Source organism: Saimiri boliviensis, chromosome X (genome assembly GCF_048565385.1).
Source record: "Saimiri boliviensis isolate mSaiBol1 chromosome X, mSaiBol1.pri, whole genome shotgun sequence".
NCBI classification, from domain to species: Eukaryota; Metazoa; Chordata; class Mammalia; order Primates; family Cebidae; genus Saimiri; species Saimiri boliviensis.
In genome coordinates, this window is record NC_133470.1 from 96,764,636 (window position 1) to 96,788,953 (window position 24,318).

The 24,318-nt window shown below is 40.0% G+C and overlaps 1 pseudogene; it reads left to right on the plus strand.

The window, feature by feature from the left end:
• The first annotated feature begins 1,923 nt into the window (after positions 1-1,923).
• LOC101030494 (uncharacterized) lies at positions 1,924-22,722 on the plus strand (annotated as a pseudogene).
• Positions 22,723-24,318: the final 1,596 nt, after the last annotated feature.

Sequence of the window (24,318 nt, forward strand, 5' to 3'; positions counted from 1 at the left end):
GCTGGTCTTGAAGTTCTGGGCTCAAGTGGTCCTTCCACCTTGGCTTTCAAAGTGCTGGGATTTCAGGTGTGAGCCACCGTGCCCAGCCAAGTTGGGTTTTTGAAAAATAAATGACAAACATCAATGAACCTTGAAAACATTAACACGTGAAAGAAGCCAACTGTAAAAGATTACATATTGTATGATTCAATTTGTATGAATGTCCAGAATAGGCACATCTATAGAAGCAGAAATTAGATTAGTGGTTGCCTATGGCTGGAGGGGTTGGGAGGAAATAGAGAGTTACTGCTAATGTGTACAGGATTTCATTTTTTTGTGGTGAAAATGTTCTAAAATTGAGATAATGGTTGCACCACTTTGAATATTCTAAAAACCATTGAATTTTTAATTTTACATGGATGAATTTTATGGCATTAAATTATATACCAGTAAAATATCTATTTGAATTTTTAAAAACACTCAGGGCTCTGGTGGCTGATACTAGGAGAGGCAACTGAGAGAAACCTGTCCAGTGCTAGGGGCTATTGTACTAACCAGCTGCTACCTCAAATCCAACTACATTCCGCTAACCTTGGCTGTTAGAACAAGAAAAGTCCTCAGATATCATCCAATGTAGCATTCTCATTTTACATACGTGGAAACTGCGGCCCAGAGAGACACAGGCATATCACATAGCTTGTTAATGCCAGTCAGTGAACTAGAGCTTGAGGGATTCTGCCTCCCTGTTCAATGATTTTTACAACTTTCCCTAACCTGCCTTTAATAAGGCTGAATGTGTTCTTTCCCCTCCATTAGAAACGCTGTCTTAGTCTGAGAGTATATGAAAAAGGACAAAACATACCCAAAGGAAAAACGAAGTAATCTGTTTAGTTACTATTTAAAGTCTAGAATTAAATTTCAAATTGGGTTCTTGTGGTAGCAACTCTCCTCAAAAATTTTAAAAGTGAGAACTTCTTTATTAAATAAAATTCTTATTGACCAAAGGGTCCGGTTTAAAGAAATAATTAAGAGCTTGTTTCCTTTTAAAAAATGTATTCTCTATGAAAATGTCAATCAAATTTAACTGAAGTTTAAATTACAATGTGTATTTTATTCTTACATTTTATTAACTGATGATAAATATGCTTTTATATGTGGATCTTGGTAATCCCTGATTATTAAAAATAAAAAAAGTATAATACTTACTAAACAGTATTCAAAACATTTAATGAACTTTAATTTTTATTTAAACATGAAACTATCAAGGATTTTTGAAATATGTTAAAAACCTTTGCTAACACCCATGATTTATTTACTCTATAAACACTTTTGAGGCAACGTATGTGTCAAGAAATGTGCAACAATCTGGGAACAAAAGAAAGTCACGTGGCTCACAATGTAGGTTTGGAGAGAGAAGGTCAACAGGTCTCATTCTTGAGACAAAATGAAATGGGAACCATTCCATGGTAGAGCCAGGGCTCATGAGAGAGTCAAAGAAAGGGCTTCCTGGAGAAGAAAATATTTCAGCTGAGCATTACAGTGTACATAGAACTTTCATAGGAAAAGAAGTGGTGGTGGGCATTCTGGGCTGATAGAACAGCATACAAAAAATGCAGCCATCTATCTTGGAGTCAGAAAACTTCATGTGGTTAAAGAGCATGGCTTTGGAGGAAGCAGATGAAGAGATGTCATGAGAAATGAGGCTGGAGAGATAGAAAATATCATACTCATGGGCTTTGTATGTTATGCTAAGGGGGTTGTGACTTGATTCTGTACTCAGTGGAAACTATGAAATGATTTTGATCAGTGCTTTATAAAGATCAAGCTGACTGCAGTGTGAAGGACAAATTGGAGAAGGAAGAGACTAGAAGCAGAGAGAATAGACAAAAGGCTGTTTGATTTTGCTTAAGGCAAGGGAGAAAGCCCTGGCTGAGTGCAGTAGCGATGAGCATGGGAAGTGGTAAGATCAAGAGGTAGGTGAGCAGGGTGAGTCTCTTCTTCACCCTGGTTGGGGGTGACTAGAGAGAGCAGTAGCATGAACAGAGATAGAGAGCACAAGAAAAGGAGTTTAAGTTCTTAAACTTGTAAAGTGAAAAGAATGGATTTTGATATGCGGCTTTAGTGTGGTACTATATGTTTCCATGTATAATCACATTAATATATACATCACTTTTCTTCAAATGAACTATTGCCCCATCAAATTTAATGTGGTTTTCTAGGTTAATAAAAACACATACCATCTACTAACATTGCTCAATTGAAAATGATTCTATTTGTTGCTTTATTAATTGCGCAATTGAAATACCATTATTTGTAAGTAGATCATTTGAAATATTCAGAATTAGTCTGTACATTCTCTTCTGAGAAGACCTCTAAGGTGCTTTCTAGCTTTAAGATTTTTCTATGAGGCTCTATGTGCAGGAACAGGATATCTGTAATGTCAAAAGCCCCAAGCAGCTCAGCAAAATTGGAATGGTCACAAATTTCTGTGCTCACACCCTGGGTAGGATAGTGTTGTCAACACTTCCAGCAGAGCTGATAGAGCTGTCTTTCAGTCTGTCTGCAGGCTCTGTTTACATTCTACAGGTTAGCAAGAAACTCACTCACCACCACCAACTCCTGTAAAAGATCTCTGGGTCAAATTGACATCTTCTAGACTTTTCATATACTACTGTGTTTCTTCTAACAAGCTCTCCTGCTATGACACATGATATAATTTCTTTGGGAAGAATAAATTAGGCTAACAGCATAAACAAATATGAACTTCAGAGATGTTGCCAATGATTACAAGCAGTGGAAATCAACAGCAGATTTATGCAACACTCTTAAAAAGGGAACTTTTTCAATTTGGAGAGGGCTCAAGTTAATCTGAAAGGTGGAGAGACTCACTCATGTTTGGTAAAACAAAGACCCAAATATGGCTGCAAAGCTAAGGAATTTTTTTTTTTTTTTTTTTTTTTAGGATGCGAGGTAGTTGCTTGGGAGAAGATATACATAGATAGCACACGCAAAAACACATACATACAATAACACTGGTTTGATGAAACATCAAAGATCTCCAGGGCTTCAGTGTTGCACTTCCTAAGCCACCTCTACATTAAAACTCCCAAATGTCCAGTCCATATGATTCTCCTAAACCTCTGACTTTTGAATCCAGCTGCCTCCTAAGTATATTTACAGGGATGTCACACAGGCCCTCAAACTTTGGCCAGCAAACTAGTGTATCATATTCCTCCCCAAAGCAATACCTCCTATTTACCATCTTAATTAAACAGCATCGATGTCTGCCTGGACATCTGTTTCCCTCTCACACTCCAACCCAGCTTGTTCACATTTTCAGGATTCATCTTCTTTTCATTGCCACTGCCTTTTTGGGGCTTGTATTACTTATCTATTGCTGTGTAAGAAATTAGCTCAAATATTGGCAGTATAAAACAATGAATACCCTACTTGTTAATTCTAGTTTCTGTGGCTCAGGAATCTTGGTGTGGCCTACCTGGTTCAGGATCTCCGACAAGGATGCAGTCAAAGAGTTAACCAGGACTGCAGTTATCTCAAGGGTCCACTGGGGTAGGATTCATTTCCAAGGTCACTGATATGGCTGTTGGCCTGCCTCAGAAGATCTACTTCCCAGCTCACTCAAGTGGCTGCTGGGCAGGCCTCTGGTTCTAGCTGGTTTTTGCCCAGAGACATAAGCCACTTGCCATCTGAACCTCTCCATTGGGCCATTCACAATATGGCAGCTGGTTTGGAAGTCACAGCTTTTCTGTAACCTAATCTCAGAGGAGACATCCATCACCTTTACTGTATTCTGTTTATAGGAGTGAGACACTAGGTCTAGCCATACTCAAGGTGAGGGGAATAAATAGGGGATTGAATGTCAGCAGGCAGAGATCATTGGAAGCCAACCTAAAGTTGTCAACCAGAAGGTCCTTGTCTTTGGCTGGAAAGTCATGCAGACACTAGCATCCCACTGGCCTCCAGGGTTCCAGAGTCACCTCACTCCAGGTCATCTTTCACATTGAAACCTGAGCTGTGTTCCTATAAAAACAATCTGATGCCCAGTGCGGTGGCTCATGCCTGTAATCCCAGCACTTTGGGAAGCTGAGGTGGGCCAATCACCTGAGATCAGCAGTTCGAGACCAGTCTGGCCAAGACGGTGAAACCCCTTCCCTACTAAATAATAATAATAATAATAATAATAATAATAATAATAATTAGTTGGATATGGTGGCAGGCGCCTGTAATCCCAGCTACTCAGGAAGCTGATGCATGAGAATCACTTGAACCCAGGAGGCAGAGGTTGCAGTGAGCTGAGATTACACCATTGCACTCTAGCCTGGGGGACAAGAGCAAGACTTCATCTCAAAAAGAAAACAACAACAACAACAACAAAACAACCAATCTGATTATGTGATGCTGCTGCTAAAAACCAACTCTGTTGGCAACCTGTGTTGCCCACAGGACAAATACAAGCTCCTTGGCAAGCCATCCAAGGCCCTCCATGATCTGGTCCTGACTTCTTTGCTTCTTGGTCTTGTTTCATACCAACACATTCTTCGTCTAGAGCAATACCAAATTTCCCACGGTTCCCAGGTTCCCTGAAACAAACCAGGTTCTTCTAGGTTCTTCCACAATTTCCAAAAAAGTAAAAAGTATGTGGTCCTCTGGCTGCCTAGTCTTGTTTTCTGCCTCTCATCCTTTGAGGCACAGCTTTAGGGGCACCTCCCTTCAGATTCTTACCCCGATTAGCCCTGTCTTCATGCTTCCCAAGCTCTTTGTATGTAGTTTCATTTGATGCCACTTTGTCATTTTCTCGAATAAAACCTAATAGAGCTAGAGCTGCACAAAAGAAAAAAAAGGCATAGATTATTGTTCAAATTAGGTGGGACTTGGAGGGCTTGAGAGGAGAAAGGAAAACATTTGTCTGAGGTGACACTGGTATTCAGTGACCGAGTTGGAACAACTAACAAGTTTAACCAAACCTCCTTCCATCAACTCAAGTGCTCTTTCTACTCCTACAAAAGTACCTTCACTGGCTGGGCACCATGGCTCATGCCTGTAATCCCAGCACTTTTGGAGGCTGAGGTGGGCAGATCGTGAGGTCAAGAGATCGAGACCATCCTGGCCAATACAGTGAAACCCTGTCTCTATTAAAAATACAAAAATTAGCTGGGCGTGGTGGCATGTGCCTGTAGTCCCAGCTACTTGGGAGGTTGAGGCAGGAGAATCGCTTGAACCCGGGAGGCAGAGGTTGTAGTGAGTCAAGATGATATCATGGCACTCCAGCCTGGTGACAGAGGGAGTTTTCATCTCACAAACAAAAAAAGAAAAAAAAAGTATCTTCACTGCTTCTGGGCTCCCTGTTGCCCACTACAATCTATGATTCTCCAAAGGTGGGGAAAAACAGAAGTTTAAAAATAAGCCTGAAGGTGATGCATCTCCATTACTGTTAGAATCAACATGAGTCTTATTATTGTCTGCATCTTGTGTGAATATAAACTTCCCGCATGATAAGTTGGCGAGAATCACATTCAAATTTGGGGTAAAGAAATCAGAAGAAATTCCACCCACTTTTTGGTTTTTATTGGAGGGCTGAATTTGTTTGCAGGAGTTTATGGTCTTGGAGGACCACTCTTGGGCCTCCTTCAGTAGCTGCATTCTTCTCCATTTTCTGTAGGTTCACTCAGCACTCTCCTTCCGGGTACATGGATTTCCATTTCCAGAGCTACAAACTCCAGGATATTCATGGGAAGAAATGTACGGACAGCAGAAGGTTCTTTCCTTCTTCCTTTTCTACCGAATAAGTCCTTAACATACCAAAAAGAGCTGTCCTAGAGATAACAAGGACTTGCAGCATGTGATGCCTGAGTAGCTACAGCAGCAAGGGCAATTCCAGTGACAGTGCAGCCTCTGAAATCAGCAAGAATGAGGAATCTGACAGGAGGTGCTGAGGAGGAATATGCTGCAACAGCTCACGAGGTGCTGATGGGGGGAGGGTGGTGGCAGGGCAGCTGGTTGTGTGTTAAAATCTCAAAGATATGGTGAGGTTCTTGCTAGATATTATATACTTTCAGTGGGGAGAGGAAAGATTTAGTGCTGAAATTGTGAAGCCAGTGAGTCTTTCAGTGCTTGGCCAGTGTAACCAGCTGGATTTTAAATTTCAGCTTCTACCCAGGTCCATACATTAGCTGGCTTTCCTTGAATGTGTTTTGTGAACCTCTCTTAGACTCAAGAACCTCTTCTGCAAAATGGGAATAATAGCAGCACTTACTTTATAGCATTGCTTAAGTTTGAATAGGAGAATGTATGTAAGGGGCTTATCACTCAACACAGGAAAAATATTACCTTTATTATTACAGTCCTGAAAGAATCCAAAACTCCACATTCCAAATGAACATTAGACTATGACCTCTAATAGATCAACCCATGTAATTTCTCAAGACAAATAATATCAAAGTTCACACAGGTAGTAAGCAGAGGCTTCTTAAGAACCTCTGTGACCCTACACTCTCTGAGCCTCAAATTTCCTTATTTGTAAAATGGGGACTATAATGGCATTGACTTTACAGAGTTGTAGAAAAGATTAAATGAAAGACTTAGCAATGCCTGGCATGTACTATCATTATCATTATTATTATTCTATACACAGCCTTTCTACAGCTTTATGTAATCCAGATTTACTTTCCTGCTGTAGTGGTAAGAGTACAGGTTTTGCAATCAGACCAATATCAGTTTGAGATGCTTAGAGTGTAGATTCCAGAGCCCTAGTGCCTGGGTTTCAATCCCAGCCCCATCACTAACTGTGTGACCTTGGGCAAGAATTTTAACTAGGAGTCAAAGATTTATCAAAGATCCTTTGCTTACATTCCAATAGTTTTCTTAGGTCTGAATTGAAATCTTAGCAGTATATTTATTTTCAGAAGTGGTTTCTATAATTTTGTAGCCTTTTAAAAGGCTCTGTAGATTATGTTGACCTTTCTATTCTTCAGTTTCCCCATCTGCAAAATGCTGATTATAACAGCACATACCTCAGAGTTCCATTGTAACCATCTACACAAAATTTGGTCCAATGTCAAGACTGATGATGCCAAACACAAAGAAGAAGTGTGTGAAAAGGTTTGTTAATTGCATAATTGGGGCTTCCCAAGGGAGAGCAGGGGATGCATCCAAAGCTGGCCCAAAACTGGCTTGAGAGAGCCAGAAAAGGAGATTGGACAGGGGCTTTTATTGTGGCTAGTAGGTAGGACCAGAGTACGGGTTCCCACACATGGTCAGGGGCTTATGTGGTTTGAATCCTTCCAGCGCTAAAGGAGGTAGCACCCAACGTTTCTTAAAAGCTTGCCCAGATGTGGGAACGATAAGAAGAGGGAGCTGAGGCTTAAAAGCTGCCAGCAGCCAAACATCAAAAAATGGAATAAGACTCCTTATTACATGTTGTGATCCAATAAATGAGATAACACATACAAAGTACTTAATGAATAGTGGCTCTTATTATTTCAACCACAAGTCTTGATAAAGTCGTTAGCCACGCTATTGCAAATTCATGGCTTCTTTATGTTGAGGGATTCTGTGGTGTAGTGAAAAGAATGCTTAATGAATAAGGCCACTGGGTAACCAGAGGTCTACCCTTCATTAGTCCTTGTTAATTTCCCCTCTGGGCCTCAGGTATAAAATAAAAGGGCAGGACAAGATATCCTAGAAGGCTTCCTGAGGGTCTAACAAAGTCTGAAAGGCATGATGATTGGCTCATTCATTAAGTGGTATTGCTGCAGAATGAAGAACCACTGGCATTCCTTTTTCAGTACACTTTCCATCATGTTCCATATGTTGTTACACTCTATAATATTTGAGTCTTTAAGACATATTTAAACCAGTTAAGAAATAAACAAACAATAGACTGAGAAAATGAGCTCTAGGTTAAGTGTTAATAGATCAACAGTTGTTCCATAACTTTCCCGCAGTCTGAAAAAAAATGTTGCATATCAACCTTGTCTGCAATAATTTTGATTTTTCCACTCTCACAAAGCATTCTCTTTTTGTCTTTATTGTAAAGACATATCCATTAAAAATATTAATTTGGGGGAAAGAAAATTACTAGAGATATAGAAAATTTAGAAAAGTAGTCTCCAGAAATGAGAAGATCTTACTTCTGTCTTAAGAATATTTCCACTGGTGAGCAAGCTAGCATTACCATGTGTGGAGGGGTATGGTTTGCAGGAAAAGACACAGGCAAGCATGTCTTTGATGAGCATTTCTCAGGGACAAATGAGGTTGAAAGACAATTTCCCAGGGAATTGTAACTTGTTTGCTCAGAGCAATTCCTGATGTCTAAACTCTCAGATGTCCCTCAACTCAGCCATGCATAAGAACATTCTTGACGACAGTGAGTTTCAATCTACTTTTGATCACTTTCTTCAAGCCTGTCAACACTTCAATTGCAGTTCATTTGGGGAGGGTGGGAGGGCCAAGACTATGAAAAGAGCACAGCAGACTAGGAGGTAAGCCACTCTTAAGAGGATATTGTCCAGGGTTATGCTTGCTTTAAAATATGATGGCCAGGTCTGCTTTAGTAAGAACTACTCTTCTTGGCTTCTTTGGCTCTAGGTCTGTCAGAGGGCATCTCTATGTCATTTCTGATAAAAGATGTGCCTCATGGAATGTTTCCATCCATTTTACTGAATCTTAACATTATATACATATTTCCTAGAGGACATACTCTATTATTTCCACATGTTGAGATGCGTGATGTGCCATGGATCTCATCCATGTCACATTTGAATGTCCCAGTCAAATGGATGCCCAGCTTGGAGGCCTCCAGGGATGAACAGATCACTACCATGTGGGGCAAAGTGGTCCCTGTTTGAAAAGCTCTCAGTTTTCTGTATTGCACCTGCCACCCATTCCTCCTAGTGAGGACTTCCAGAGTTTCCTCTCTATTTATCCTAGGACAGCCTTGTGAACTAATTTTGGTCATCTCCAGGCCAATCACTCTCACTTCCTTCAACCTTTCCTCATTTGGAAGGCTCTAGGTGCCCTTCAACTTTCTTGTATCTCTCGTGAGAAAATTATACAATATTTCTTCATCCATCAGTACAGTGTAGCAGCCAGAAGTGAACACTGGGTGGGGTTTGACTAGGGCAGAGCAGAGCAGGACTCACTTCCCCATGCTGAAGAGTAGGTTTCACCAGCCCAGATGTCTATGAGCAGGTACATTATACTGTTGACTCATAATACATTTCATATTGATTAATTTAGCTACTCAGTCCCACTTCATTGTCAGGCCCTGATTCTGTCATCCAACATATTCTTCCCAGCTACTATTCTATAGAGGTAGCTTGGCCCAATTTTATAATTAGTATAAATTAATATATAATTATATATAATATAATTGTATATTATATATAATATGGGTTACATTTCTAAAATACACATTTTGAATATTTATCATATATATGGGAGTGTGTTTGTGTGTACCTATCTATACAAAGGTTGAATATTTACCACATATATGGGATTGTCCATATACACACTCCCATATATATGATAAATATTTAACCTTTGTATATTATAAATATGTATTTATATATAATCAAACTGATGGCCATATATATATACACATATACACACACACATATATAAAATCATATATATATATATATATATATATATATATATATATATATATATAATCAAACTAATTGCCACTTAGAATTTTTAAAAGCAAATTCTGGTCACTGGGTAAGTATCCACTTACATTTTCTATTTCTCTCATTTGGACAATGGGAGTAAAGGGGATGTTGATTTCTAGTTTGATTCATGTTCCAATCCTGTGCATTCATACACACTACCTCCATACTTAACACATTTGATTCCTGACATGTCATCAGGTCCTTATTCTTCTCATATCTGTACCAAACCCTCTATCCACACTGAACTAAAGTCACCACCATTCTTGACTCTTAGGCCCCTTAACCCCAGGATCCAGGACTTCAGCTTGAACACTAACCCAAAGGAACACTAGCCTGGTCAGAACTAAAGTGAAGTGGCTAGGACGTAAGGGCTGCACAATACTGGAGCAGGCTACTGAGAGGGTCTGGGGCTTCCTTTCCAAGTTCTGGGAAGGCATTCAAAAGTTCTTTTCGGGGAAGGATACTAAAAGGAAGGAAAAAGTTAGCTTCTTTTACAGTTACATGTAGACCCTAGAGAGCTACTGGGGATCATCCAGCAAGAATAGAATAAGAACTCCAGTATTGTCTCTAAGCCTTAACCTCCCGCAGCCACTGAGCTCAGCTTCATTTGCTGTGTTCTAATAAACTCAGGACCAGATTGAGATTTAGACAGACATGGCTACATGCTGTGGATGATGATTTTAATATCTTGAAACCTCATGAAATTCCAGCATTTGGTCTCCACAGGGACTGTTAAACTGAACAAACTACAGTATTTTTGGTCACAAATATTAGCAAGACACTCCAAGTTGCAGTACATAGGAAAAATACTTGCTAAAACTGTTGCTTCCCAGTAACATCCTTTGACTGTAGCAGTAGCTGCCAGATTCCAAGAGCCCCTACTCTTGTGATTCACTAACCATAGAATTTATTCAGTCTTTTAATTGTCCCCAAACATATGGAAAATAGGGTTTCTTTCTTCTTTTTCTTTTTTTGAGATTGGGTCTTACCCTGTCACTCAGGCTGTAGTGCAATGGCCTAATCATAGCTCACTGCAGCCTCAAACTCTTGGGCTCAAGCAATCCTCCCACCTCAGTCTCCAAATAGCTGGGACTATAGGAACACACCACCATGCTGCGCTAATACTTTTCTAGTTTTACGTAGAGATGGAGTCTCCCTATGCGGCCTGTTTTTTGGATTTTTTTCCATTTGTTAAATGTAATGTCTTAGGTTATATACCCTGACCAAAAAAGCATTTTTATCTGCCAAAGTACATAAACAAAAAGATACAGACACACACACTTTCATAGAATTTCAAAAAAAGGGCTCATGTCATATTCTAGTCCAAACCCCGCATCTTTCAGATGGAAATGCAAGCCCAGAAAGGAGTAGTTTCAGCAAAGCCACATCAGGAGTTAGTAGTGGAGCATGAACTAGGACTTGGGGCTTTTGGCTGCCAGCTTAGTGTCCTTGCTTCCATACAGCACTAAAAACTAATTTAAAATAAACCTATCATGTTTATGACTGAGGAAACCCTGCTAGTAAATATTGATATTTTATCAATAGTGAGAAGCACCACTTTCTTTTCCCTTCCTTGACTTTGGGAAAAATTAAATGTCCTTTGGAACTCATTTTGAGATACATTCATCCACTCAAGAAAATACATTTCTACATAAATTTAAATATTCAAATATGTATTTGCAATGAGTACTTCTTGAGCACCCAGTGTGTATACATAGAGAAGTAGAATACCATATACAACTGGTTCTGGGTCAAACACTCTGATTCTGCAGAGAATAATTTGAATCTTTACTTCAAAACTGTGGTTCCCATTTATATAACTTTATATCATGATTGAGTCTATATAACAATATATATCATAATAATGTTATCTAGTATAAATCAAAATAATTAAAACATTTTGCCCAGATTTTTGTCTAAACAGAACTGAATCGTGGTGTTAAATTCCCTAGTTTTGTTTTCAATGGATTTCCCAGCATGCATTTTCTTAGTTGGGGATGTTTACTGACCCCAAAATGGCTCTGGACATCTCACTTATCTGTTGAACTAAAGAAATGTAAGTGAGCAGAAAAAACCTATCAGTCAACCAGAGATACTTCTCATTAGAAAACTAAGAAAATGTGTAGTTAAGAAAGCACTTTTTCCTCACATTGTTTAGTTTCCTACCAGCAGCTACTGGGCATGCTTAAGCCATCTCCACACATGCCTATTTTCTAATTGAATTTTTGTTATTTTTACTGTTGAATTTTGAGAGCTCTTTATATATTCTAGATAGAAACTTTTTGTTGGATAGCGTTCGTCAATATCTTCTTAGTCTATATAGCTCATCTTTTCATCCTTTTAACAGCATCTTTCCCAAAGCAGTACTTTTAGTTTGATGAGGTCCTATTCATTAAATTTTCCTTTTTTCGGCTACACTTTGGATATCACATCTAAAACCTCTTCAGCAAGCCCTATATCTTGCCTATGCTTTTTTTTCTAAAAGTTTTAGAGTTTTACAGTTTATAATTAACTGTGTGATTCATTTTGAGTTAATGTCTGTTTAAAGTACAAGGTTAAGATAGATGTTATTTATTTATTGTCCATGGGTGTCCAATTACTAGAAAATGATGTTGAATTGCTTTTGCAATTATGTCAAAAATCAGTTGGCCTTCTTTGTGAGTCTACTTATGAATTCTTTTTTGTGCTCTATTGATCAGTGTTATCTATCCATCTGCCACACTGGCAGAATTACTGTAGCTGTGTAGTGAGACTTCATATCAGGTACAATCAGCATTCCTATGTTATTCTTCTTTCTTCAAGATTGTTTTATTTATTCTACAGCCTCCACCTTTCTAGGTAGATTTTAGAGATAGTTTGTCTATGTCTACTAATAAAAACAAGACCAGCTATTACTCACTTTTATTCTACTATTAAAATTCTCCAAAAATAAAATTTCCTAAAAACAGGGAAATAATGCTACCTATTATTGCCTGCACTGGGGTGGGGACACCAGTCTCACTAGCCAGCCTTTGGTAGGTCACTCCACCTAAGTTTTGTTGTTGTTGTTGTTGTTTCTGAGACACAGTCTCACTCTGTTGTTCAGGGCTGGAGTGCAATGGCGCGATCTTGGCTCACTGAAACCTTTGCCTCCCAGGTTCAAGTGATTCTCCTGCCTCAGCCTCCCAAGTAGCTGGGACCACAGGTGAGTGCCATCACACCCAGCTGATTTTTTGTATTTTTAGTAGAGATGGGGTTTCATCATTTTAGCCAGGATGGTCTTGATCTCCTGACCCAGTGATCCACCCTCATCAGCCTCACAAAGTGCTGGATTACAGGCGTGAGCCACCGTGCCCTGCACCACCCTAAGTTTCTCAGTGAGTGCCCCAATTGATACTGTGTTTGTAGCTTCCCCACACTATCATTTTATTGCATGGTGATGCTGTCAGTGACTTTCTGTAGGGTACGATTTTTGGTCTTTCTGAGGCCTTCAGTTGCTTATAGCATCAGGTGAGGTATAGCACACACCACTGTAAAGAAGGTGTCCTGGAAGTGATTTTGTTGTCTGCCTTTGTGGGAAGACTGCCACTGTTACATTGGTGTCCTCCACACAGCACACCTCAACTGGGCCCTTCCCACTTCTACTCCTACCTGCTGTCTCATCCCTACATGCAGAAACATCAAGCCCCTTTCCTATTTGCCTGTGGAATGAAGTGTGGAGAAGGAAATTTGTCTTCCATGTTCAGTCTTCCCCCTTCCTTATCTTCAATGTCTGGCTGACCATGGGACTCCACCTCTTTTCCTCCCTCTCTTCCTAGACACAGGGCTTACTTGGATTGGTGGCATTCTTTGGGGATCTCTTGGTTCTGATTTCATTTCTTAGTCAACATGTGGTAACAGACAATTATTGTCAGCTTCCCCCCCTCTTATGCTTTCTTGATTGGATAATAGCTGTTTTAGATGACTTTTTTTGCCATCAGAAGAGTGAAGGAGCAGTTTCTACCCTCATGGCTCTCAAGGCTATCTTGTGTACCTGGGAAGGCAGCACAGTGTGCATAGAAGGGCATTGGTTTAAGGAAAGAGGATGGAGATGGGATCTTCATAAGGGATATAGGCTAAGGAGGGGTTTGTGCCTGCTCAGGAGAGGGTAGTGACCTTGAGGGAATGTATGGGGAAGAAGAGAATGAGCATGGGGTGGGGGTCATCTGACCTGGCAACTGTCTCTGCATTTGCATTGGCAGGTGGTTGTCCCCTCTTTCTTTTTTTCTTGAGTACTTGTGACTGATTGTTCTGCTCTTGTGGTTGGTTGGTCCTTATCTGTGAGAAATAGCTGTGGTTTGCTTGTAAATCTCAGCCATGTTGAAGCTTCCCAGTGGTCTGTCCCAGGGCTCTTCCCCTCCCTCTATGTGACCTCCCTGGGGCAAAGCCAAGTCACACTCTTAAGCTTTGTTTGGTTATCCAGGCACTGCCCCAGCCAAGTGTCTTAGACATCACAAAACACAACCCCAACACCTCCATTGGTGATTGGGTGGTGGTGGGGAGGCTAAGATGCTGTGACTGGAGAAAGGGAGTTTCTTTAATACCACATAAAGAGCCTTCCCAAACTGACCTTCCACCCCCTCCTCTCTCCACATGTTCGATTCTGTTCACCCACATGGCAGAGAGAGGGTGCTTCCTCCAAGTTGTTTCCCATAGCCACCACATCAGTGGTTCATTTTGCTCTCTCCCACCCTTCACCATTACCTAGTATTTTGGATGTCTTGCCTCAAATCCTTCTAAAGTAATGTGGCCACATTTAAGTCTCCGTGGCCATGTGAATCATCCTGCTTGTCTCCATCCAAATTATGTGCTTGTTTTTATTGCCTCTCAAGCTAAGGATGTTTTTTGCATTTTTAAAAGACTGCAAAAAATTAAAAGAAAAATATTTTGCAGCACATGAAACATAAAATTAGGACTTCAGTATTCACAAATAAAGTCTTATTAGAACACATATATCCACCTTCAATTATTGCTAATGGCTGCTTTTGTTTGTTTGTTTCTTTGCTTAGTTGCTTGTTTGAGACGGAGTTTCGCTCTTGTTGCACAGGCTGGAGTGCAATGGTGCAATCTTGGCTCACTGCAACCTCCACTTCCCGGGTTCAAGTGATTCTCCTGCCTCAGCCTCCTGAGTAGCTGAGATTACAGGCATGCACCACCATGTCTGGCTAAATTTGTATTTTTAGTAGAGATGGGGTTTCTCCATGTTGGTCAGGTTGGTCTCAAACTCCTGACCTCAGGTGATCCTCCCACCTTGGCCTCCCAAAGTGCTGGGATTATAGACGTGAGCCACCTCCCAGCACTTATGGCTGCTTTTTGTGTAGCAGAGTTAAGCAGTTGGAACAGAGACTAAATATTGACTATTCCTTGCCAACTTCTCTATTCTGTTCTATTGATATGTTTGCCTATGCTAATATCTGCATCATGTGGCCTATTTCATCTTGGCTGAATTTTGGTAGTTTGCAGTTTTGGAGAGTTGATGCATCTCTTCCAAGTTGTTAAATTTATGAGTGTAAAGTTGTTTATAGCAGTCCCTTATTACTCTTTTCATGGCTGCAGGATCTGTAGTAACATTTTTCATTTCATTCTTGATATCAGCTATTTTTGTTTTCTGTCTTTGTTAGTCTTGGTACAAGGTCATCAATTTTATTGATTTTTTTTTCAGGGAAACATTTTCATTTTATTAATTTTCTTTATTTTCTCCAATTTCCTAGATGTCTGCTTTTATCTTTATTATTATTTTTTCTTCTGCGGGCTTTGGGTTTACTTTGCTCTTTAGTTTCTAGTTTCTTGAGGTAGGTACTTTGGTTGTTGATTTAAGACCTTTTCTTATTTGTAATGTAAGCATTTATTACCACACATTTTCCTCTCAGCTTTAGCTTAGCTGTGTCCCACATGTCTTAATAGGTTGTGCTTTCATTTCATTCACTTCTATGTATTTTAAAAATTTCCTTTAAGATTTCCTCTTTGATCCATGGATTATCAGTATGCTGTTTAATTTCCTAAAGTTTAAATGACTTCCTGTTAACCTTCTGCAGTTGATTTCTCGTTTGGTTCCACTGTGGTCAGAGAACATACTTTGTATGATCATTTAAAAAAAAAAAATGCTGAGGTTTGTCTTATGGACTAGGATGTGGTCCGTCTTGGTGAATGTTCCATGGGCACTTGAAAAAGTACTTATTCTGCAGCTGTTGGGTTGAGCATTATATGCTCTATATAATAGAATGTTCCATTGTGCACTTGAAAAAATAATCGAATATTCCATGGGCACTTGAAAAAAATAATAGACTGTTCCATGGACACTTGAAAAAATATTTATTCTGCAGCTGTTGGGTTGAGTTTTATATGTTCTATATATGTCGATTAGATCATATTGGTTGATTCTGTTGTTTAGTTTTCCTACATATTTGCTGATTTTCTGCCTAGTAATTATATTGGTTGCTGAAAGTAGGGTGTTGAAGTCCCCAAATGTTACTGCAAACTTGTATATTTCTTCTTTTATTTCTGTCAGTTTTTGTTTCACAGATTTTGAAGCTCTGTTGTTTGGTGTATTCACATATCAGGATAACTATGTATCCTGTGGATTTTTCCTTTCATTTTTATATAATGTCCAATTTGCCCCTAGCAATTCTTTTCCTCTGAGGTCTACTTTATCTAATATCAATATACCTACCCTTGCTTTTTAAAGTTAGATTGTGCATGGTATATTTTTTTCATTCTTTTACTTTCAATCTACCTTTGTCATTATGTTTGAAGTGAGTTTCTTCTAGACAATGTGTAGTTGGGTAATTTACCTTATTCACTCTGTCAGTCTCTGCCTTTTCATTCGTGTATTCTAATCATTTATACTTAATTATTGATATGTTAGCACTTAAGCTGCCATGTTATTATCTGTTTTCTGTTGGTTTGTTCCTTTCCTTTATTGTGCCTGCCTTCTTGTGGGTTACTTGAATATTTTTAAGGATTCTATTTTGGTTTTTTGCTTCCTAATATATCTCTTTGTACAGTTCTCTTTTACTAGTTGATCTAGGTGTTATGACATAAATACATAACATTGGAGTCTACTTGTTTTGATATTTTTCTATTCATTGAAACAGAACTTCCATTTAGGTCTCTTTGTCCTTTTCAATTAAAAATGTCATAATTATTTTCTCTATATTGAACACGACACCAGATGATGTTATAATTTTTGCTCCAATCATTGAACATAATTGCAATAAGTTGAATTGTGTCCCACAAAAATATACATTGAAGTATTAGCCCCCAATACCTATGAGTATGGCTTTATTTGGAAATAGGATTAGTGCAGATGTAATTAGTTAAAATGAGGTTATATTGAAGTAGGCTGGGCCCTTAATTCAAAATAGCTGGTATCTTTATAAGGAGAGAAGAGACACAGACATAAAGACATGAGGGAAGAATACCATGTGATGATGGAGGCAGCAACTGAAGTGCTGCAGCTGCAAGTTCAGTTCTCCTCTTGACCCCATTAACACATTCCTGAAGAAGACAGAATACTGCTTCATTCAGCCTCATTCCTGCATTGGAACTCAGCTCCCCACCGGTAGGGGAGACCAGAAATCAGAGAGCCAACTAGCCCTGCCACAACACACCCTGTTCCACCTCATTGATGCTGGATGGATGTGGAGGCTCAGCTTCCTACTGGGCTCCTCTGATACCAGTTGGGGAAGAAGTAATCAGAATTTCTAGTTACCTCACTTCATATTGCTTCATTCCACCTAATTGGTGCAGGCTTAGCTCCTGGCTGAGCCCTGATTGGGGAGGAAGGGGAAGAGGTGCATGCCAATTTGCCTCTGTTTGTACCACCTCTTTTTCTTATCTGATACCATTTATAATGGAGTATAGTGAGCGGCCCTCTGAGTCTGATTTTAAGGAAAAGGGTTTAGTCTTTCACTATTAATTATCATGTTAGCTGTGAGTTTTCTTTATTTGTCTTTTATCAGGTTGGGGAAGTTCCCCTTTTTTTCCTAGTTTGCTAAGTTTCTAAAATTAAGAATGTATGTTAGTTTTTATCAAATATTTATTCCAAATCTATTGCAATGATCATACATAAAGACACCTATAAGTGTATATACATATATATTTTTACATATATACGTTCTTATACAGACATAGTTTGTTAACCCAGTGAATTATATCAATTAATTATATTAATTGATTTTGTAAATTTAAGCCAACCCAGCATTTCTGGAATAAACCTCAATTAGTCATAATATATCATTTTTTAATATAGTGTCAGATTCCATTTGTTGAAAATAAAATCTTTTCTAACACAGGTTTTTAGTGCTTTGTATGACTTAAATTTTTTGCATCCATGCTCATGCGTGAAACTGTACTGCAATTTTCTTTCCTTCAAATGCCTTTGGCTGGTTTCTGTTTCAGGGTACTATGGGTTGATTTTGTATGCTAGATGCATATAACGAAGCCCTAACCTCCAGTACTTCAGAATGTGACCTTATTTGCAAAAAGAATCCTTGTGGATGTAATCAGTTATGTTATTATAAGGTCATACTGGAGAAGGATGGGACCTTAATGAACTATGACCTTTCAGTTTTAAAAAAGGGGAGGGTTTAGACACACACACACACACACACACACACACACACACACACAGGCAAGGAGAACATTATGTGAAAATAAAGGGAGAATAGGGGGTGATGTGTCTACAAGCCAAAGATTGCCAGCACACCACCAGAAGCTAGGGAAGAAGCATGCAGCAGATTCTCCCTCACACCGCTCAGGAGGAACCAAACTTGCTGATTGTTATCTTTTGTTACCAGACCATGCAAGAAAGTTTAGGGTGAATCTATAGAATAAAGTGGAAGTGAGTTTATTAGGAAAGTAAAGAAACAAAAGAATGACTACTCCATAGGCAGAGCAGCGGTAGAGGCTGTTTCACTGAGTACACTAACAGTTATTTCTTGATCATATGCTAAATGAGGGGTGGATTACTCATGAGTTTTCTGGGAAAGGGGCATCAATTTCCCAGAACTGAGGGTTCCCCAGTTTTTCAGACCACATAGGGTATCTTCCAGACATTGCCATGGCATCTGTAAACTGTCATGGCACTGGTGGGATTACCTTTTAGTTGGCTAATGCATTGTAATTAGTGTATAATGAAAAGTAAGGATGACCAGAGGTCACATTGATTTGTCATCTTGGTTTTGGTGGGTGTATTAGTCCATTCTCACACTGCTATAAAGAAATACCCAAGACTGGGTAATTTATAAAGGAAAGAGGTTTAATTGACTCACAGTTCCACATGGCTGTATAGGCCTCAGGAAACTCACAATTGTGGTGGAAGGGGAAGGGAAAACAAGAACATTCTTCACATAGTGACAGAAGAGAAATGAGTAGCCCAGGGGGAACTGCGATTTATAAAACCATCAGATCTCATGAGAACTCCCTCAGTATCATGAGAACTGCACGGGGGAAACCTCCCCATGATTCAGTCACCTCCTACCAGGTCTCATCCTCAACACCTGGGGATTACAATTCAAGATGACATTTCAGTGGGGACAATATCATTCCACCCTGGCCTCTTCCAAATCCCATGTCCTCACATTTCAAAACCAATCACAATTTCCCAACAGTTCCCCAAAGTGTTCATTCATTCCAGCATTAACCCAAAAGTCCACAGTCCAAAGTCTCATCTGAGACAAGCTCCCTTCTGCCTAGGAGCCTGTAAAATCAAAGGCAAGTTATTTACTTCCTAGATATAATGGGGGTACAGGCATTTGGTAAAACACCCATTCCAAATGGGGGAAATTGGCCCTAAAAAGGGGGCTACAGGCTCCATCTGTGTCTGAAATTCAATGGGGCAGTCATTAAATCTTAAAGCTCCAAAATAATCTTCTTTGACTCCATGTCTCAAATCCAGGTTACACTGACACAAGAGGTGGGCTCCCATGGCCTTGGGCAGTTCTGCCCCATGACTTTGCAGGGTATAGGCTCCCTTCTGGCCACTTTCACAGGCCAGCATTGAGTGTCTTATTTCTCCAGGCACACGGTACAAGCTGTTGGTGGATCTACAATTCTGCAGTCCAGAGGATGGTGGCCCTCTTCTTACAGCTTCACTGGGCATTGCTGCAGTGGGAACTCTATGTGGAGGCTCCGACCCCACATTTCCCTTCTGTACTACCCTAGCAGACTTTCTCCATGAGGGCTCCAGCACTGTAGCAGACTTCTGCCTAGATATCCAGGGGTTTCCATATATCCTCTGAAATCTAGGTGGAGGTTACCAAACCTCAAATCTTGACTTTGGCACACCTGCAGAACCAATACCACGTGGAAACTGCCAAGGCTTGGGCCTGCACCCTCTAAAGCAATAGCCTGAGATGTGTACCTTGGCCTCTTTTAGCCATGGCTACAGTGGCTGGGACACAGCACACCAAGTCCCAAGGCTGCACACAGCAGGGGGGCCCTGGACCCAGTTCACAAAAAACATTTTTGCCTTCCTAGGCCTCTGGGCCTGTGATGGGAAAGGCTGCCATGAAGGTCTCTGACATGCCCTGGAGACATTTTCCCCATTTTCTTGGCCTTGTTACCTATGCAAATGTCTGCAGCCAGTTTGAATCTCTCTCTGGAAAATGGGTTTTTCTTTTCTATTGCATTGCCAGGCTGTAAATTTTCCAAACTTTTATGCTCTGCTTCCCTTTTAAATATAAGTTCCAATTTCAGATCATCTCTCAAGTTCAAAGTTCCACAGATCTCTAGGGCAGGGGCAAAATGCCAGTAATCTTGCTGAAGCATAGCAAGAGTCACCTTTTTGCTCCAGTTCCCATAAAGGTCCTCATGTCCATCTGAGACCACCTCAGCCTGGACTTCATTGTTCATATCACTATCAGCATTTTGGTCAAAACCATTCAATAAGTTTCTAGGAAGATGCAAACTTTCCAACATATTCCTGTCTTCCTCTGAGTCCTCCAAGTTGTTCCCCCCTCTGCCTGTTACCCAGTTCCAAAGTTACTTTCACATTTTCAAGTATCTTTATAGCAGTGCCCCACTACTTAGGTACTAATTTACTGTATTAGTCCATTTTTACAGTGCTATACCGATGCTACTTGAGACTGGGTAATTTATTAAGGAAGGAGGTTTAATTGACTCAGTTCTGTGGAGCCATGGGGGCCTCAGAAAACTCAAAATGATGGCAGAAGGGGAAGAAGAAGCAAGGACCTTTTTCATATGGCAGCAGAAGAAAGAAAAGCTCAAGGGAAATTGCCATTTATAAAACCATCAAGATCTCATGAGAACTCACTATCATGAGAACAGCATGGAGGAATCACCCCTATAATCCAACCAGCTCCTACCAGGTCTCTCCCTCAACACCTGGGGATTATAATTCGAGATGAGATTTGGGTGAGGACACAAAGCCTAACCATTTCAGTGGGTTTTGGCTGCCTTCTTTACAGCATCCTATTTTATAAGCAGGGTCTTTGTGACCTGTATCTTGTGCCAACCTTCTGTCTCATCCTGTGATTAAAAATGCCTGGGAATGCAGCCCAGCAAGTCTCATCTTCATTTTATCCAGCCCCTATTCAAAATAAAATTGCTCTGGTTCAAATGTCTCTGACACCTTAATCTTGAATTTCTAGCTTCCAGAACTGTGAGACAATAAATTTCTGTTGTGTAAGCCACCTAGTTTGTGGTACTTTGTTATTGCAACCCTAGAAAACTAATGTAGGGTATGCTGGCCTCATAAATTGAGTTGGGAGGTATCTTCTCCTCTTCAATTTTCTAAAAAGCTTTGTATAGAATTGGCATCATTTTTTTCTTAAACATCTGATAGATTTCACCTGTGAAAGACCTCAGCATGGAATTGTCTTTGTGGGTAGGTTTTTATCTACAAACTCAATTTCTTTAATAGATATAGAACTATTCAAGTTATATATTTCTTCCTGTGGGAACTTTGGTAGATTATATCTTTCAAGAATTTGTCAACCAGGTCACACCTGTAATCCCAGCACTTTGGGATGCCAAAGTGGGCAGATCACCTGAGGTCAGGAGTTCAAGACCAGCCTGGCCAACATAGCAAAATACTGTCTCTGCTAAAAATAACAAAAACTAACCTGGCAGGGTGGCACTTGCGTGTAGTCTCAGCTACTTGAGAGGCAGAGGCAGGATAATTGCTTGAACCTGGGAGTCAGAGATTCCAGTGAGCTGAGATCAGGCTACTGCACTCCAGCCTGGGCAACAGAGTAAGACTTCATCTAAAAAAAAAAAAAGTCTATTCATCTAAGTTATTGAATTATTGGCATAAATTTGTTCATAGTAGGCACTTAAAATTTTAATGTCTGTAGGACTTCAGTTTCCTCATCTGTCCAACGGGGATAATTATAGCACTTACCTCACAAGTTCATTGTAGGATTGTGTGAGAAAGTGTCAGAAAGCTATATGTTTCTAAATGGCTGGTTTTGAAAGATAAGATTTAGCAAGGACCTCTTTTAGCAAGGACCCACCACGCTGAACCACATTCACACCAAAAGTATGAAGATGGCAGCCTGGATCATCACTGAACAGTACTATACCTGTCTGGGCAACTACTTCCGCATGAACAAAGGCATCTGTGAGGAGATCGCCATCATTCCTAGCAAGAAGCTCCACAACAAGATGGCAGACTATGTCACAAATCTGATGAAAGAGATTTCGAGAGGCCCAGTGAGAGGTATCTCCATCAAGTTGCAGGAGAAAGGCAGAGAAAGGAGAGATGATTATGTTCCCAAACTCTCAACTCTGGACCAGGAAATCATTGAAGAGGATCTGGACACAGGAAATGCTGAGGGTTTTGGGCTTTGGCAGTCTGTCAAACCTGCAAGTCACTCAGCCTATAGTTGGGATGAATTTTAAAATGCCATGTGGAGGTGTTCGCATCTTTTTGCTATGGTGCAATATTTTCAATAAACCTGGGACAACAGGAAAAAAAAGTGCTTTTTCTTACAATTTTCTTATTTGGAAAGTTAGTAGAGTTGTAAAGGTCCTTGTCAGTTTTCAGTTTACTATGCCTACCCACCTTTAAGATTGTAATTTATCTGGTCATGTAGTCATCAGCATTTTAACTAAAAGGGATGTAGATTGGGTGTTAAATGACTGTATCGTAATAGTTGAATATTATATAAAGGTTTTCAATAAAGAATAGTAGGTTGCTAATAGCTCTCTCCCTTCCCTGGCCCCACCCCGAAGAAAGATTCAGAAATAATGAGTTTAACAAAAAGAAATGCAGGCATCACAAAGAGCTAGATTAATGTAGTGTTTTGCTATTGTTTACTTTTCATTCTGGCTATCACAGAGATATCCTGGCAACAAGTTACCCATCACAACTTAGGTCAGAGTGCATGAGAATGAAAAAAGCCCACAAACAAGTAGAGATGGTTCAAGTAGGCTTTCAAAACCCAGACTAATGAGAAATTGCAGATAAAGACCAGTAACTTTCCCTGCTGCAAAATTGCCTCTCAAATAGATCATCATTTTCTAGTATCCAGGGAAGGTCTGTTCAAGGCAGCAGAGTGGAGGAAGCTGAAGCATGTACTTTAAAATCAAGAAAAAAAATCCGGCTTATTTCTATACTTTCTACCTCACCATTGATGTGACCTGACCTGACTCCATCTGATATATAAAAAATAGAGCTAGTGATCCCTATCTACATGTGTTGTGGTGAGGGTTACATGAGATGTTATTGGTTAGAGCCCAGCACTCTGCCTGGCCTGGGAGAATAAATGCTTGCCTCATCTTTAGAGAGAAGTTCCTTTAACTTCCTAATGTATTATCTTTTTTATTAACATCTGTTACTAATGTTATCGTCTCCCTTGGGTTTTTAAGCCTTCTGCTCCTATACAATCTATACTTTTTCAATTTTTTTTCTATAATTAATATTTTCCAGAGAAATAGCATACAACTGTGTGGACTTGTAGATTGGAAAACCACCTGGACGTGTAGATTGCAAAAATCACCTGGCCCACAATCTCAGCCTGAAATCCTCTTTGTTTTTAGTCACCTTCTTATTCTACCCAACTACTCAAAACCTCACTACTCAAAGTCAAGCCCCTGAACTGACTGCCATATCCTACCTACACTCTCAGCAGATGGCTTTGCCTCCTCCCTCATAGAGGAATACCCTCAGATTCCTGGCCAGCCCTTGTTTCTACCGTCATGTTTTCCTTGTTATTTCTTTCTCAGAAGAACCAGCTCTCCTTTTTCTACCCTGGGTTTTGGATTTCATCCTTGCTGACTCCTTAGGGGTTTCTTTCCCTTTTTTGGCAGGGTGGACACAGGGTCTTACTCTGTTGCCCAGGCTGGAGTGCAGTGGCATGATCATGGTTCACTGCAGCCTTGACCTCTGAGACTCAAGGGGTCCTTCCACCTCAGCCTCTCATGGAACTACAGGTGTCCAACCATCACAGCCAGTTCATTTTTCTTTTTTCTTTTTTGTAGAGACGGGGTCTCATTACATTGCCCAGGCTGATCTGGAACTTCTGGGCTCCATTGATCCTCGCATGTGGGCCTCTCAAAGTGCTGGGATTACAGGTGTCAGCTACTGTATATCCAGACCTTAGAGGTTGCTTTCCATCGATTCCTCTCACCATTTCTGGTGTGTGTGTGTATGTGTGTTTGACTG